The 18,454-nt window shown below is 38.1% G+C and overlaps 1 long non-coding RNA gene across 1 annotated transcript in view; it reads right to left on the bottom strand.

The window, feature by feature from the left end:
- LOC130540689 (uncharacterized) overlaps positions 1–18,454 on the bottom strand; it is a 60,102-nt gene that overhangs the window by 39,613 nt on the left and 2,035 nt on the right. Inside the window, exons 2-4 of the long non-coding RNA XR_008954681.1 lie at positions 18,128–18,218; positions 17,771–18,035; positions 16,649–16,770 (exon numbers count right to left, since the gene is read on the bottom strand). This is a non-coding gene — a long non-coding RNA (uncharacterized LOC130540689). The remainder of the gene's footprint in view (positions 1–16,648; positions 16,771–17,770; positions 18,036–18,127; positions 18,219–18,454) is intronic.

Here is an 18,454-nt window from a genome sequence, read left to right as displayed (position 1 = left end):
TGCCTTGGAGTCCTTTTCCCGATAGTCTTGACTATTAGCACTTGGGTCTCCTTTAGTTATACAAATTTCTCTAGTAAGTGGCTGCTCCACAACCTGCTTGAATTCCTTTCCTGAAAAAGCTTTTTCTTTCTCTGCCATACGGCTGCGCTGCACATTTCCCAAACTCTTACACTCTGCTTCTTGTGTAAATATATGTTCCAACTTTAAGTTATTTATTTGCTCTTGCATCTGAGCATAGGTTGTTAGAAGCAGCCAAGCCACAGCTTGAATGCTTTGTGGCTTAAAAATTCATTCCACCAGATACCCTAAATCTTTAGTCCAAAATTCCACAGATCCCTAAGGCATGGACATAATACAGCCATGTTCTTTGCTAAAGCATAACATGTGTGACCTCTGCTCCAGTTCCCAATAGGTTCTTCATTTCCATCTGCGACCTGTTCAGCCTGAACTTCATGGCCTACATCACTATCAGCATTTTGTCACAACAATTTAAGCAGTCTTTAAGAAATTCCAAACTTTCCCCCATCTTCCTGTCTTCTGAGACCTCCAAAATCTTCCAACCTCTGCCTATTACCCAGTTCCAAAGTCACTTCCACATTTTTAGGTATCTTTATAGCAATGCCCCACTTTTCAGTACCAATTTTCTGTATTAGGCTATTCTTGCATTGTTATAAATAACTACCTGAGACTGGGTAATTTATCAAGAAAAGAGGTTTAATTGGCTCATGGTTCTACAGACTGTACAGGAAGCGTAGTGCCAGCATCTGCTTCTGGGGAGGCCTCAGCAAGCTTTTACTAGTGGCAGAAGGCAAAGTGGGAGCAGGCACTAAACCTGGTGAAAGCAGGAACGAGAGAAGGGGTTGGGGGGTGCGACACATTTTTAAATGACCAGATCTCATGTGAACTCGGAGTGAGAGTTCACTTATCACCAAGGAGATGGTCCAAGCCATTCATGAGGGATTCGCCCTCCAGAAGGAAACACCTCCCACAAGACCCCACCTCCAACACTGAAGATTACATCTCACCATGAGATTTGGAGGGTAAATCCAAACTGCATCACAGGGTTTCTCATCCTCCTAATTAGAGAGCATCACAGTGGATGGTTTCACCCACCCCTGCCATGATTGCCTAATCATAATATTAATGCACAAGTCACTGCACTCTCCATACCTAAGTCTCTGGCAGAAAAGCAATATTCAATTAGAGTACTTAATAAAATATAGACACTATTTGTAAGATTCCCTTTGAATAGACCTCAGTGATTTTTCTCCCTCAGTTATAATGACAGACTGAGTTCAGGATTCCCCCAGATCATGAGAGTTTAGAAACTACCATCAACACTCCACACTGTTCCCAGATACTAATGAGGGGCTCCTTGTATTGAGCAATTTGTTATAAATCTGGTATGAATCTTGGAGTAGAGCCAAACAATATGATGAAAGTGAGACAGTGATCAAAGGAAACTTGGGGTGACAGAAGAGCTTTTTCTTATTTCCCTTCATTTAACGAGAAGTCCTGTTAGAATCACCAGGCAGATTTCAATGTGAGATGAAGATTAAAATAAGCAGAAGCATATTATTCACATACCAGTAAGACAAATTGCTGATGATTAAAGTGTAAATCTTGGTGGCCTAAATTGATGATCTCTGCGGGTTTTGTGCACCATTTGTAAATGGCATTATCTTGTCAACTTGGATTTTGGGCAATTTCTTTTCTTTCATTGAGCAACAAACAACATGGCTCTCCCAGGCAACTAACTTGCTACCTAGAGAACGCCTTTGTTCTTGAATTCTAGGAACCAGAATTTGGAATGGAAGCACAAAATTGCAGTGTCTAATAGCCCTTTTCCAAGTCTTCATGAAGTCCGGTCACATGAATGAGAGCCCTTTCTTACATTTTCCACTGAGGCGTTCTCTCCTACCCCTTCTCACAGTGACCATGTAAGTGCAGAACCAGGTAAACATAATTTAATTGATGAACTTCCCCTTAAGGAGCCAGGGTGAACACTTAGCAGAAAAACAAAACAAAACAAAACAAAAAACCTTGGACTTTGGGTGATAATGATGTGTTGATGTAGGTTCATTGATTGTATCAAATGTCCCACTCTGGTAAGGGATGTTGAAATTGGGGTGGTTGCATGTGTGTGGGTACAGGGGGTAGATGAGAATTCTCCATACTTTCCATTCATTTTTTTCTGTGAACTTAAAAGTGCTCTAAAAATATAGTCTATTAATCTAAAAAAAAAGATTTGACAATGTCTTGTGGACTAATATAAAAAGTGGAGACTAGCCAAAACTTCAAAAATGTAGGAGAGGCTGGATGCAGTGCCTCATGCCTCTAATCCCAACACCTTGGGAGGCCAAGGAGGGAGGATTGCTTAAGTGTAGGAGTTCGAGGCCAGCCTGGGCAACATAGAAAGACCCTGTCTCTACCAAATACATTTTAAAAAATTAGCCTGGCATAGTGGCACACACCAGTAGTCCTAGCTACTCAGGGAGCTGAAGTGGGAGGATCGCTTGAGCCCAGGAGGTCAAAGCTGCGGTGAGCTGTGATCACGTCACGCACTCAGCCTGGGCTTCAGAGTGAGACCCTATCTAAAAAATGGTCAAAGAATATAGACTAGAAGGAGACTTTCTCAAGAGGTGTATGGGAGAGGAAGAAAAATTACTCCGAAAAATGCTATTTGATATAATTTTCTCATTTTTATTTTTGTTGGAACCATCATGACTACAAAAATTCCCCACCCTCATAAAAATAATTATTCATTCACTTGCTCACTCACTCATTTACGAATTGTTTTTGAGAAGCTCCTATGTGTCAGCACTCTTGCAGATACCGGGATTGTTGAGGTGAACAAAACAGATATGTTCCCCACCCTCAGGCAGGTGCATTCTAGTGAGAGAAGACAAGAAAACTAATACATAAACAATAGTTTAGATGCTTGTAAGTGCTGTTAGAATCATAAAACTTGGAAATAGCTGTGTAAAGACTAAAAGAAGAGAATTCCAAGCAGAGGGAATGAGAAATGCAAAATTTCTGAAGCTGTCCTTACCTTGACATAATCACGAAAGAGAAAGGCCAGTTAGGAGTGTGCCAAGCACTGAGCTTCGCGTGCACTATCTCATTAAATACTTCCAACAATCCTAGGCAACAGGTATTACTATTATCCTTGTCATGTAGATAGGAACCTGAGGCACAGTGAATGAGTCACAGAAATCTACTAATTTTGAGGGAGACTCTGTCTCAAAATAAATAAATAAAGCCATTCCCACTGGAAGAAGAAGCACTTGAGTCCTTTCTCAAAACTAGTCAGGTGTTTTTGTCTAATATCCCAGAGTCATTCGCACTCTTACACATGACAAACCTGTATTTTAAAAACCATTTAGCTCCCCAAATATCTCAGAACAATAAAAGATACTGGGAGACGTGATTGGTGGTCCTTGTCTTGCAAATGCCCTTCTCTTGGTGAGTTTCTGTGCAGAATGGGCATTCTGGAAGAGGTAAGTCAAACAAAAGTCAACAGTTTCCTGACAATTAATAAAAAGATAATTTAGTGACAGAAAGAGGCAGGTGTGTACAGAGAAATCATAATTCAGCAGTGAAGAGCAGTGTGTTGATAATTTGAAACTATTTAAATCAGATAATAGGGAATGGTCGGACTAAATTCTTTCCTATTTCCATCTTTTACTCTCTCCCCTAATTCTGTGCAGGGTAAACATTCCCAAGCCCCTTTGTTCACCTAAACTTCATCACTCAGAGTACTAAATGGATAATTTTCGGCCACACACTAGAACACTGTCTATCTGACCTGGGTTTTTATTATCTAGATAACATATTTCCCATCTTCTTAATTTATGGCAGAATATGGCATGAAGGCTCAAGAATGAAAGAAAGAGATGGCTTTTTAACAAAAACTGTTAGATTGGTGCAATGATCTAGAATTCCGATGCTGTTTCAGGTTGCCCGAAATTGGCGATCACACTTGTTCTTCTGGCATCCCCGCTCGGCGATGCATCTGCCAAGTTGCCTTTGGTTTTATGAGGCGTGTGTTTCCAGAGTGTTTTGAACTAAATATCATAAGAATCCAGCAGGGCTTTTAGGAATTTCACATGGATGGAAAGACAAATATTGGGTTCACAGCTGCCAAGGAAGCCAACACTTGAGGGGCCATAATCCCGAAGAGCAAGGAGGTACTGAGAAGTAAACACTACCCTCCAACTTTGTTCTCAAAACATTGCCAGGTTCTTAAACCACACAGGGGAGACTGCTGTGCATCTAAACAGAAAGCTGCTAAAAAGTAGATCAAAGTTCAAAGTGCTCTCAAGGTGCTAAGAAGGCAAAAAATGTGGAGTAGGAGTTTGCCAATTCTAAATGTGAGAGCATCTAATGATGTAGCCTGAAATATATATGAAGCAAAACTGAGAACTAAAAAGAGATATAGACAATTACACATACATAGAGAGAAACTTGAGCACCCATTTTTTTTTAATGAAATAAATAAGGAGTTATCACCAGATTGGGTGCTCTGGGATTCAAGACCAGGTTTGTCTGACCCCAGACCTGAGACACAATAACTGAGCATTACTTTGCCAAGTTTACATCATCTTCACCTCTTGAACCTACATTGTTCTCTAACTTGGATTTCCTTTGCTTGATTTTCATTTTGTGTTTTCAAGGTCACTCTCAGTGAGTGGTTCATCATCACATCCTAAATAACCTATTTTATAGTTTCTGACATACCACAGGTATTCAATAACTATTTGCTGAGTGAACACCATCAATGTCTTACGAAAATAATTTATGAGGGTAAAGTCAGCATTGTTTTGTTGTCTTCGGACATTCAGGCTTGTGGTCTTTGAACCACAATTCTGAGCCCTATTTTAGAGTGAAGTGAAACATATCACATCTGATATGTTTAAACTGTTGCCAGTGCTTACGCTTTGACCACTTCTTGCTCCTTTCATTATTATCCTGATAAATTGTTTGTATCCAAATCCGCAACCATTTTTGGCTAAATTGTCTAATTACACAAGTTATACACATCCTTCCAATTTAAATGTTCCTCTTTTATTTGTTCATTTGTCCATGACCCGTTGTTAAGAACATCTTACAGTATCTGCAATGTTGATATAGAAGAAAATAAAATCATTAACCCCAGAGCTAAATCTTCTGAGTCCTTTTTTGTACAAGCAAGTCCTTTTTTTGTACATTTATGAGTCATAAATTTATCCTGTTACTAAAGATAAACAAGTTAGGGTATTGGTATTCTCTTCATTCAGCTGCTTAATCAATAGGTCAATCACTCACTAAATAACTTGTATAATTAGTTAATTAAGTCCAAAATGGTGGTGGATTTGGAAGCAATGAGTGGAGTTACACAGTATTCATTTTGGCCAAGGATTCATCCAATGTATCTTATCTGAATATCAATTATATGATAATATGTAATTTTACTATTGGTCTACAGCATTTTATAGTAGAGATAAGTTATGGATTACGTGATCATTTTCATTCAAACTCAGAAAGCCGAAAGCTGCATTTAAGGGATGACAGTATTCCATTAAAGGTTGATGACTGCTTCCCATTAATAGATTCTGAAACCTTTTAAGAGAAAGTAATTGATATTCAATTTTAAGAAAGGCGAGAAATGTATAAACTCTGAAGCCATTTTCTCAGAAATGGAAGTGATTTTTAGCATCAAAAACTAATATAAAACAAACTATATGGGTACAGAGAAATATTACCCTTTTTCTCAATTTTAGGAGAGGAAGCATATGAGAATATAAGAGAGAACACATATGGCCCATTTTTATTGAACTTCTGCAAAGGTTTCTTCTCACCTACCTTAGCTTCACATTAAAGGCAATTCTGAGGAAACACATTGGATGTAGGGATGTGTAAATTAGAAATTAGGCCGGGCACGGTGGCTCACACGTGTAATCCCAGCACTTTGGGAGGCCAAGATGGGTGGATCACGAGGTCAGGAGTTCAAGACCAGCCTGGCCAAGATGCTGAAACCCCATCTCTACTAAAAATACAAAAATTAGCTGGGCATGGTGGTGCATGCCTGTAATCCCAGCTACTCGGGAGGCTGAGGCAGGAGAATCGCTTGAACCCAGGTGGCAGAGGTTGCAGTGAGCCAAGGTCGCGCCACTGCACTCCAGCCTGGGCGACAGAGCAAGACTCCATCTCAAAAAAAAAGAAAGAAAAAAAGAAATTAATGTATGTTCACTTTTCTCTCATAAACACTTCTAGAATTTTTCAGCCAACAATTTTATTTCAGCAAGATATTCAGGTTGGTTGATTACTTTAAAACTTATATCTCATTATGATGTTTTGGGAACAAACAGAATATATGAAGACTGTGATGACAAGATTTGTTGTGAGACAATATCTCACAGTATCTTAAAACCCTCAGGAATTAAGACTGAGAAGGGTGCAGATTTACAACGTGGTTGTACTCTATTGTGAATCTGCTTAATGCCATTGAACTGTTTACTTTAATATAGTTAATTTTATGTTACATGAATGTTACCTCATTTTTTAAAAAAATACACTGTAGCCTTTTTTTAAATTGGATCTAATGTTATTTCATTTCTTTTTGAAATTTTTAACTGTTATTTTTTAATTGACACATCATAATTGTACATATTCATGGGATACATGGTGATGTTCAATACATAAAATGTATAGTAATCATATCTGGGTAATTTTTGTACCCTTTAATGAATCTCTCTCTATCCCTCGCTTCACCTAGTCTTTCCAGCCTCTGCTATTCTCTGTTCTACTTTTTACCTCTTTGAAATAAACTTTTATTTTAGCTACCACGTATGAGTGAGAACATGCTGTATTTAACTTTCTGTTTCTGGCTTATTCTGCTTAACATAATGTCTTCCAGTTAGCCAAGTAAGCTCTCCACGCTTCCATTTCTTCGTTTATAAATGTTTCTAAATATCTAACTAAAACATTATTATGATGAGGTTCAATTGTGATTTAATAGACTACAGCATTTGTAAATGATAAAGCATTACAGAAATGCTAGTTGCTGTTTCTGTTTCTGCTCATGTTGTTCTTGATAGAATTGTCACCGTTTGTGCTTTTAGCTAAACTATAGGAAACTGTCCCCTATGAAGCAAGGAAGGGATTGTGCAAGCTATTTTCATCCATTGAGAAATACTTAGAAAAGAGTGTGCAACTATATTGGCAATTTTTCCTCTTATTTATTTGTGTTGATTGCATGCCCATTATAGCTGAATTCATGAAGACGATTGTCCTCTGGGTTAGAGAGTTCCTACCTCTCCCTCCAGATGCACTTTTCACCCTTCCCCGCCCTCCTCTGTGCTCTGAAGACTGACTTCTTTGTACAGCATCACCTGGCTTCCCTTCCTCTCGACTTCTGATGAGGTTTAGTCAATGGAGACACCAGCAGCATTGTGGAGGACAAGAGCACAGAGAGATCAGGGAATTTATTTTGCTTACTCCCTCACTGCTGGTCATGGTTTTGTGAAGTCTGTTCATCTGGGGAGGCCCACAGTACCATTGGATAGCCATTCTCTCATGGCCACCACTCTTATGGGGTGTGACAATCTCGCCCACTTCTGCCCTTCCAGCCTGAATGTGAAGACAGCTCCACTGGAGAAGTTCCCGTGTGTTTTGCCCCCTCTCACTGGTTCCCTTAATTTTGTCCACCCCTATGTGAGTATTCCCTATATTAACTCACTCCATTTACTGTCTTTGAATGTGCTACTTGTTTTCTGCCCTTCTGACTGATACACCTTCCCTAACAATATTAATAGGCAACATATGCGTGGTCATATGAATTCGGTGCTATTATTATAAACCATCGATTATACGTGAGGGACACGAAGCCCATTGAGATTAAGTAACTTGCCCAAGGTCATGCAGCTCATAAATGACAAAGTTGATTTATGACCTGAGGCAGTTTTGGCTACACCATAAAAGCTTTAACCCTTATGATTTACTGTCTTCACCTATAAAATTGTTATTGGTGCTGCTTCCAAGTTCTTAAATGAGGGTTGTTCAGGCCAATGACTTTTCCCCTTACACTATCAGTGATATGATTTATTGTACTATTTAGTTTTCATTAGTCACTATTAATTGTGAGAAGTGCTTACTCAAAGTCACAAGCCAATGTCCTCCAATCACCAAGTGATACTTTCAATTAGTCTACTAAGAGAACCCCTCTTGCTACATCTAATCTGCCCTTGTTAACATGCTATTAGTGCAGCATCCAATTTTCTCTTTTCCAGACACTGAAATGAGGCAGGAGCAGCAATAATTTAGATACAATCAGAGTGGGTTATACAGCCTCATTTTCAAATTAGTAGGAATGATAAAATACTTTGCTACACCATCAAAGACTCCTCCATTTAAAAAATAAAAACAGGAAGATATCTCTCACATTCGTTATGTTTTAAAAGCGAACTTTAGTCTGCATGTATGCTCCGGAGTCTAGGGTGGGATTAAAAACAGACAAAAGTACTGAAGAGAAACAGGCACTGGTGACCACTCTGGAAGTTTTGGGTATACCTATGAGATACATGTGATATTGTACACAAATAACACTGTTTAAAATTACTTGACTGGGGGCCATTTGTTCACATGCTTAGGTTTGATAGTGACCATCATATAATATGAACTTACTGCAGGCAGTAGACTTTCCTAACATTTCGCATGTCATAATTCATTTAATCCTTACCGAAGCCCCATGTGGTAGGTGCAGATTAATAAACCCATTTTACAGATAAGGAAACTGAGGCACAGAGACATTATTTAACTTGAATAAACTCAGGATTATTTGACTGGCTCCAAAGTCCAGGCTCATATGCCTTTCTTACTCCCCATTTGGTTTCAGTGATAGCTCCTGGATCATCATTTCCAGTTGTGCTATGAACTTACTCAAGCCCAAGTAAAGACACCGTCCCAGGTGGCCAGCTGGGTAACAACAGCTTGAAGTGAAATGACCAAGAACAATATTCTCTTTAGCTTCCTTAATATGTGTCAAGATTTTCCCTAGAATTCACATTCCTGGGCTTCTGAACAAAGCACTGAATTATCAGACTCAACTCCCTGGTGAGAACTGCAAAACCAAGCAACCTTTGATATATTTTCCTTCCAATATTTAGAACAAAATGAAAGAAAACAAAACCCTGAGATGGGCATTTCAGAATGTGGGCTCCTAAAACCAGCACTTGAAATACTTCCAGGAATGCCAGCCAGAACAGAAAGACCACTGGCAGCAATCTCCAAAGCACATTCAAAAGATCCGCAGGTGGCCAGATGGTGCCATGACACAGCCAAGGCTTCCCCAAGGGCCCCAGGATGGAAGAAAATACCAGGGCTCTGTCAGAGACAAGCCTGCATCTGCCAGTGTAAAGAACCTTTCCTAGCCAAGTTATGACAATAGTCATGGGAATACGTTCCTGTCTTCCACTGCCTTCCCTCAGATGTGCACCTAATGTCCAAGAGGACATTTATTGCAAATGCCTTCACAGTCATCAGGATAGAGAAGGAGTACTCAGGGTCTGGGCTTTGCTTTTCTCTTAAGAGGAAATTCTGCTAGAAATGAAAAGGTCTACAGGATATTGATTTTTCTCTTTTTTTCTTTGAAAAAAAAAAAGACTTTTTCACATTCTTTTAATTTTATGGACATGATGATGCCAGAAGTAACATTTGCCTACTTATTATGTGCTGATCATTGTGTTCCTCATTACATTTGTTTTCTCATTTGATAATACAACAGCCTAAAATAGACTGATGGTAAAGAGAGAGAGAGAGACAGAGAGAGAGAAAGAAAGAGAGAGTGAGAGAGAGAGAATAGAAGATAGATAGGATAGATGATAGATGATAGAGAGAGAGAGAGATGATAGATTAGGTAGATAGATAGATAGATAGATAGATAGATAGATAGATAGATAGATACACACACAGAGAACTATACATGCACAAAAAAAGAAAGAAAGGGAAAAATAATCTGTAATGCCATCACCCTTAATCTTACAATTTTCTTTTTTGCCTATCATGGTCTGCAATCCCATGTACATATGTGTCTTACTGCATGGACATTGGAAATGTTCTTGGAAACAGCAATGGTCAAAAAAAATCCCCCCACCCCTAGAGTTTACTGCAAAGAATGACCCTTCCCCATATGACTTAGATAAAATTTACAAATGACCCTCTTTTTCCCCATGACAAGGACAGACATAGATCCTCCAAATTCCTATTCATTGTCTGGCAAATGATTAGCCAAGTCCTTTGACCCCACCAACCAGTCTGGATAAAACTTCGACTAATTTGACTTGATGAAACTTTAGTCGGGTTTTTCTCCTTCCCCAGGGTCACAAATTTTGGCTCACCTTTAAGCATTAGAACTCAGAACAACCCCTTCTAATAACCCCTCCTGAAACTCAGCTGACCTCAGGAAAAAAGTAATTCCTAATCAATCATCCAATCAATCCACTGACTCATCCCACTCCATGACACCTAATTATTTCTAGCCTTGTTTACTCCTCCCTCTAAAACAAGGGTCCCCAACCCCTTGGCCATCCATGGCCTATTAGGAACCAGGTCTCAAAGCAGGAGGTGACTGTCAGGTGAGTGAGGGAAGCTGCATCTGTATTTATAGCCTCTTTCCATCACTCACATTGCCACCTGAGCTCCACCTCCTATCAGATCATCAGCAGCATTAGATTCTCACAATAGTGCAAACCCTATTGTGAAGCGTGCCTGCGAGGGATCTAGGTTTTGAACTCCTTATGAGAATCTAATGCCTGATGATCTGTCACTGTCTCCATCACCCCAAGATGGGACCATCTAGTTGCAGGAAAGCAAATGCAGGGCTCCCACTGATTCTACATTATGGGAAGTTGTATAACTATTTTATCCTATATTACAAGTAATAATAATAGAATCAAAGTGCATAACAAATGTAATGCACTTAAATCATCCCAAAAACATTCCCCCACCCTGGTCAATGGAAAAACTGTTTTCCATAAAACCAGTCCCTGGTGCCAAAAAGGTTGGGGACCACTGCTCTAAAAGAAAAGCCCCCTTTCTGCCTAGCCTTTTTTTTCTAGCCTTGTTTTCTCCTCCCTTTAAAAGAAAAGTCCCCTTTCTGCCTGGCCTTTGAGATTTGCTTGCAAATCTCATATGGGAAGATCCTCCCTATTGCAATATGCATTTCTCCCTCATCTGGCTGGTTCTTGTTTAAATCCTCATTTTCAGTAAACTCTCTTTCTACCTAAGTTTAGATCTGTTTTTATTTGATATTATCTATCTAGAAAAAATAATAGTTGATGAAACTGGGACTGGCCTCTATTGCATATGCTCATTTACAGAGAGGCAGCAGTGTGCCACCTGAAAGTTGGGCAAATTTGGTCTGGTTGCTCACCCTCTCCATACTTCATGTGTCATCACCTGTTCAATGCAGATGACAGTGCCTGCTTCATGTAACTGTTGTGAAGACTAAAAGGTTAATATTAAATGCTAACAACACTGCCTGACACACCATAAACACCATACTAGTCTTTCCTTTTGCTGTTATTATTATAATTTTTTCATTTAATGGTTTATTTTGAATAAATTCTTATGTTTTTAAAATTACTTTTCAATATAGTTTTAATGATGACTAATATTCCATTATGTGCTAAGGTCATAGTTCGCTTAACTAATCTCCTATTATATTTTATTCTAATTATTCTCTAAAATATACAATGTTCTTGATAATTTCCAACCTAATATCATTACTCACATCCCTTATTATAGTCCCGGGAATAATTGTTAGATCAAAGGATATATAAATGTCAACATTTATTTTGAAAATATGTACGATCAAATATACTCCAGAAACACTGGGCAAGTGGTTCAGTGTAAGAGTACACAATTATTTGCACATTTTTAGCACATTTTTCCATTTTTTAACTCATTGACAATTTTAGAATTTAACATTATATAGAATTTTTTCTTAAAATACTTTGCTATAGCATAAACATGCAAAAAAAAGTGTATGAACAAAAATGTATTGTCCATTAACTTATCACAAAGTGATATTCACAAAGTTTACCCATGTAACATAATGGTGGTGAATATTAGTAGCACTGTAAAATCTCCCAAAGGCCACTCCCATTTTTATGAATTTTTATAAACAGCATATAGGTTTTTTTCTCTTTAACTCATAGTGAAAATCACTATCTTTAAATTGAACAGTTCAGTCAGCTCACAGGTTATATGTTTGCCAATATAAACTTATGCTGCTATTTTATTATGTGCTTTCTATCTGTCTAGTCTGTTTTGTTTCGTTTCTTTTTTATCCTTGTTTTATAGTGCAAAATTTTTATTATTCTGTTTCCCATCTTAATTCTATTGCTTCTAATATTCCCTTCTACATTCTATTGCTATATTTTTAATTGTTACCCTAGACATTAAAAAGCATGTTCGATTTATGGAAGTTGAATATAATTTGATAATTTTCGTATCTTCTAGGACCATAAAAGGGTCTTAGAACAGTTTATATCCATGTACTCACCTCCTGACATAAATGCTGTTGATGTCTTGTATTTTAATTCTACATGTATTTAAATCCCACAAGTCATTTTCATTTTTGTTTTACATGGTCCATACTCATCTATCGATGAGTATAGACCCTCATTTTTACCCTTTCTACTCTTTGTTGCTTCTTGCACCTCTAACCCAAAATCTGGGATCATTTTTCCTTCTGTCTTCAGTACACTTTTCATTACTGTGGGTCTGTGATACATTTTTATCTGTTATTTGTCTAAAATATGTTTATTTCAAAATTTTTAAGGATATTTTTCACTGGTTACAGAGTTCTTGGTTGGCATTTTTTTCAGCCATGTAAAGATATCCTCTCACTGTTTACTGTCTTCCATTGTTTATGTTGAAAAGTCAGATGTCAAGTCTATTTGTTGTTCCTAGGAAGGTAATCTGTCTTTTTCTTTGAAACAAATTTCTTTTGAAATTTTTAATTGTTTCTGAATTTTAGTACTTTTACTGTAATTGACACAGCTGTGGATCCTTTATAAAAGTATTTTTTCTTGAGTTCATAGGAATTCCTCAGTTTTCTTGATGTCTTTAATCAATTTTGGAAGGTCCTCAGCCATTCTCTCTTCAAATATTGCTTCTGACTCATTTTATTGCTTCTCTGCTTTTAAAAATATAAATTCTTAAATGTTAGACCTTCCAACTGTATTCTCTGCAGTTCTTATTTTATCTTCTTTATTTTTAATCCTGTTGACTCTTGGTGTTTACTCTGGACTTTTTTCCCTGATGCATCTTCTTGTCCACTAATTGTCTCTTCAATGATTAATTTGTCCTTAAATTAATCCACTAAGTTTTACATTTTGCCTTTTGTTTGTTTCTTTGTTTTTACTTCTAAAACTTATTTTTATAGCATTAGGTGCTTTTTTAATAGTTTCCATTCCTCTGCTATAATTTTCAGTCTCATATTTTATTTCACTTAACATAAATGTATAGTTGTCTTGAAGTCTGTGGGTAGCAATTACAATATGCAGAGGCTTTGTGGATTTAACCTATATGTTTCTATCATGTGTTGGTTTTTGCTGGTTTTCATCTACAGTGTTTTGGTTTGTTCATGAGCCTATTTAATTTTTTTTTATTTATGGGGGACTATGTTTCTGCTAAATTGCTTGAAATTCTAGGATGAATTTTTTTTCTTCCAGAGAGAAATTGTATGTGATGCTGTAAGTCACACATGGGCACTTGCGAACTAATATGAACTCTATCTTATTTCCGCAGTTGGGGTGATTTCAAACTCGGATGAGGTCTTTGTGAAGGACTGCCTATTTGTGGCTCACATTTACCCCTAAGGTGCTATCCTGGGGAGACCCAAAATATAGTGTCGGTCCATCAGGCCCCCATCCAGCCACTCCCTAAATACCATTCCTTTTCTCCCTAGTCACACCAGATGTTCAACATACCTCTCAGACCTCAGCATTCCAGCTAATTCCTCTGGAATTGGCCTGCAGGGAAGAGGGGCCTCAAAGTCCAGGATTCCTTTCCTGGATCTCTCTGTACAACCCTGGATACTAGCCTGGGAATCCTTTATTAATAAACCATTGGCTGCTATTTGCATTTGTTATTTTTTTGTTGTCCTTAATGGGAGAGTTATCTGAGAATCATCCCAAAATTACCTAACCTGCCATGACTTAAAGTAAAAAGCTTTTTTCATTATTCTTTTATTTAGTTTCATTGATTTTTTTTGGTCAATGATAAATGATTTTTCATGGGCTTATAAATGACTTTTATTTCTTCTGGGAGTTGCCTTTTTGTATATGATAATGACTTAGTATTAATAAATCTACACGTATTTTAATCCCTCCTTTGTTATCTCTGAGCTGGTGAAAATACAGCCAAATTATTTTGGCCATGTCAGGAAAAGTTGATTATAAAATATGAGTGTAAGTTCATTTTAGAAAAGATATAAACTTCTAAATTATCAGCAATTCCTGTGCTTTAAACATCTAGTTCCTAGTCATGGACAATGTTGTCTATTTTCAAAGTGTAGAACACATAACTCTCAGTTTTGCCTGTTAGGAAAGTACTAACATGGAGAATGCAAATGAAACCTACATATAACCAAGCCATTTATTAAACAGTATTTAATACTCTTTCATCACTAAACTATTGAAACAGCTAATAAGCTCTAATGTTGACTTATTTGGGGTTTTGCCTCATTCTTAAAGGTTGAAATGTTAAAAGTTACTGAAGCATCTGTGGGGTTAAAAGTAGGGTAGACTTTATAAAGAGAACAGGTTTTATACCAATTGTCAAGAGAATCTAAATGTAAATGTCTACTCAGAAAAAAAACAGCAAAAGCTGAGTTTATGGATCAATAGCCTACCTTAATGCAGTTTGTCTAAGTGCCTTCACACATTTCCTCACAATTGATCTTGACCTTTAGATATGATATCCATTTTTACAGGAAGAAAACTTGGGTCTAGATTTAGTCCGTGTATTGGACTGCAGACATTGTTTCTTTCATAACTAATGATGGCGAGCATTTCCTTCTCATCTCCATCACCTGCTAGATGGAAATCTTTTGATGACTACTCATCCATGCTATTTCTTGAATAATACGATTGCGCTAATGAAGAAGGCCTTGTTTCTTGGCAAAACTATGAAAAAGATCTGCTGAGAAGTACCTAATCAACCACCTAGTGGTTGCTCTCCTCACAGTTAAACCCGAAGTTACCTCACCTAGGACTTAACCGTGAGGACAGCAACCACTATAAGGCCAACAACAGGTTCATTGCTAGAACTCCCCCAGAGGCATGGGGTTGTGATGTGAATGCATCATGCAGCCTGGCAGCAGTGGAAAGCCTTTTGTAAGATATTTTTCAATGTTCCCCGGCCCCTTTGGTAGGTACACATCAACCTTTCTCACATAAAAGTGGTTCGCACTTCTCTGAGATCTCTGGGAAGCCAAAGATACAACACTTCCATCACTGGTTTTATAATACTGTCTATTTTCCAGAAAAGGCTGATGAAAGGATGTACACCCGTTTACCTCCAACCGCCCTTGGATTTCAGAATCTATGAAAAGAAACAATGAATCGGCCAGGTGCGATAGCTCACGCCTGTAATCCCAGCACTTCGGGAGGCCGAGGTGGGTGCATCACCTGAGGTCAGGAGTTCAACGCCAGCCTGGCCAACATGGTGAAACCCTGTCTCACTAAAAATACAAAAATTAGCCAGGCATGGTGGTGTACAACTGCAATCCCAGCTACTTGGGAGGCTGAGGCAGGAGAATCGCTTGAACCTGGGAGGCAGAGGTTGCAGTGAGCCAAGATCACACCACTGCACTCCAGCCTTGGCTACAGAGCAAGACTCCATCTCAAAAAAAAAAAAAAAAGAGAGAGAGAGAGAGAGACAATGGACCAATGCCAATATTTTCCCCTTTCCTTAGCTCTTATTGTGGAAAAAAAAATAATTGTATAAGAACATTTGAGGAAATGCTGACAGTTACTTTTTGACAAATAGACCAATAGGCCAGAGGCAACCCAGTAAAACCAACAGACACCCAAATGCTTAGGTATTTGGAGTTTTATGTCTTTCTCTAGCTCGCTGGAGTATTATGTCTTTCTCTAGCTCAGTGTTTCCCAGCCATTGATAATCTACATCTCACCTACATATGCAGTTTTTGATAGGTGTGTATCACCAGTGTTGGGAAAATACACTTCAAAACAAAATATCTGGCCAACGCAGAAAATCTCCCCATAAAGATAGTAGAGAAAGAAAATGTAGTTTTATCATTTTATTATTGAATAAGTGTTAAACCAGAATGTGATACACATCACAGGCAATCTGCTAAGAGATTGCAAAGATAGAAAGAAATCTCACCCTTTAATATAGTCAAAGCAATACAACTCATTACACATGTTCTCAAGATAAATAATAACTAGTTCTGAAGTAAAGGACCTAACAGTACCATTTGTCACACATAGTTCATTCTAAATTCACCAAGTAATTGAGGTTACCATCTGTGTTACCTAATTGGCTTCATTCAGAAAAAAATACACTTTTTCTATCTTTATGACAGGAGATAGTTTTGCAACTTAGAGTAAGGAGACTATGCAAGTTAGACTCCTACCTTTTCACAGAAGCTGGGAGAGAGGGCAGCCATCTTCCTTGTAAACGATATTCCAAAAGGATGAGTCCCAGGTTCATCAGAAAAGACATTCCTGGTCATAAAGCTGGAAAAGACTTCTTTAGCTTTTAAAGAGATTTACATACATTTCAAAGAGACAGAGAAAAACAATTACAATTAGGAAATCTCTAAAGTGCTCTAAGAAAAGGAAGGAGGTATCTCTTTCTTTATTTTTCTTATTTTCAACAGGGAGAAGTCAGTCTCTTATTTTAAAATTGTATTTGCTCTTTACACCTGTACTGTTTTTATTTAATTTTTTATTCAATTCATTGATTCTTAAACTTAGCTAAACTGCAATTCATGAAATAATAATTTTGATGTATTGAAAATAATTTTAAAACATTTAAAATAAGTGAGTCATCACCAAAATTTTAGTTTTTATTTTCCCATATAAAATGACTTTACAGACACTAGTGATAGGACCACCACAATCTGGGAAGCACCGTCTAAGCTGAGTTCCATGGCTAAAATTGAAGATGCGATAGTCCTAGAATAACTAAGATGATTTTGCCAATGGAAGACTAAACTCCAGATACCAAAAAAGAAAAGCCTTCGTAGGTTCCAAAATATGTGAAATTTCTCTCTTTCAGGCAAAAGTAGGAGGGGGAGAAATTTTGATGGGAAATTTGTTAACATTTTAACACAGAGTATCCATGAAGAAATGGATCATTATTTTTAATTACATGCAGTTATTGGAAGAAGGTTCATATTAACAACCAGCACATTGATAACCAAGAGTGGTTCTTAGAAAGGGGAGGGGTGTTGGTTTAAAAGTAAAATAAAAATTGTATGGAATTATAAGTTCATAGGTATAAGCCGGATGCTCCCTATGTCTTTCAGCTCTCCTTTCTTCAATGTCTGCACATGGTAGCTCAAGTGAAGAGCTTTCGTAGTGGCAAGCTGAGCACTGCACATACACACCTCCCCACCACACCACCTGCACCTGCTCTGGACCAGCCATGGCTCGCTCCATGCCATGTCCTGGTTCCTGTGGCTCTGCCCATTATGCCTTGATGTTTATTGGACATCACTCCACCCCACTCAGTCACCCAAAGAGCTACTTACCTAATGCTGACCAAACTGGATTTAGCGACAACCCTGGGGCAAAATATAGAATGAGAGCCCTGGAAATTGAGAGCTAAATACCACTTTCCCAGAGCTTAAGAAAAGACAGCTAGAGCAAGCAAGAGAGAAGCCACTGGCTCTAGTGCCATCATAAATGGGGGCACATCCAGGTCCTCCTCCGTGTTTCTAAGTCCTCCTTGGTTCAAGAGTTTTCTTCTCCATGTCCTCTTGACAGTACCGTCCCATTCCCTGGGTGTTCTCCCTACTTATTTAAAAAGATGTCTGTATTAGTTTGCTAGGGCTGCCATTTAAAAATGACCACAGACTGAGTAAAACAACAGAAATTTATTGTCTCACAGTTCTGGAGGCTGGAAGTGTGAGCTCAGGTGTTGGCAGGGTTGATTTCTTCTGAGACCCCTCATCCTGGCTTGCAGATGGTGTCTTCTCCCTGCGTTTTCACATGGTCTTTCCTCTGTACATGTCTGTGTCCTCATCTCCTCTTAACAAGGATACCAGTCGTATTGGATGAGGGTCCACCCTAACAACCTCATTTTACCTTAATTATCTCTTTAAAGACCTTGTCTCCAAATATATTCACACTCTAAAGTACTGGGGAATTAGGGCTTCAATACATAAATTGGGGGAGGGGAGTGCAGTTCAGCTCATCACAGTGACTTACTCAAC

Source organism: Pan paniscus, chromosome 10 (genome assembly GCF_029289425.2).
Source record: "Pan paniscus chromosome 10, NHGRI_mPanPan1-v2.0_pri, whole genome shotgun sequence".
NCBI lineage: Eukaryota > Metazoa > Chordata > Mammalia > Primates > Hominidae > Pan > Pan paniscus.
The sequence above is the reverse complement of the archived record's forward strand: the minus strand, read 5'-3'. Positions and strand labels throughout refer to the sequence as shown.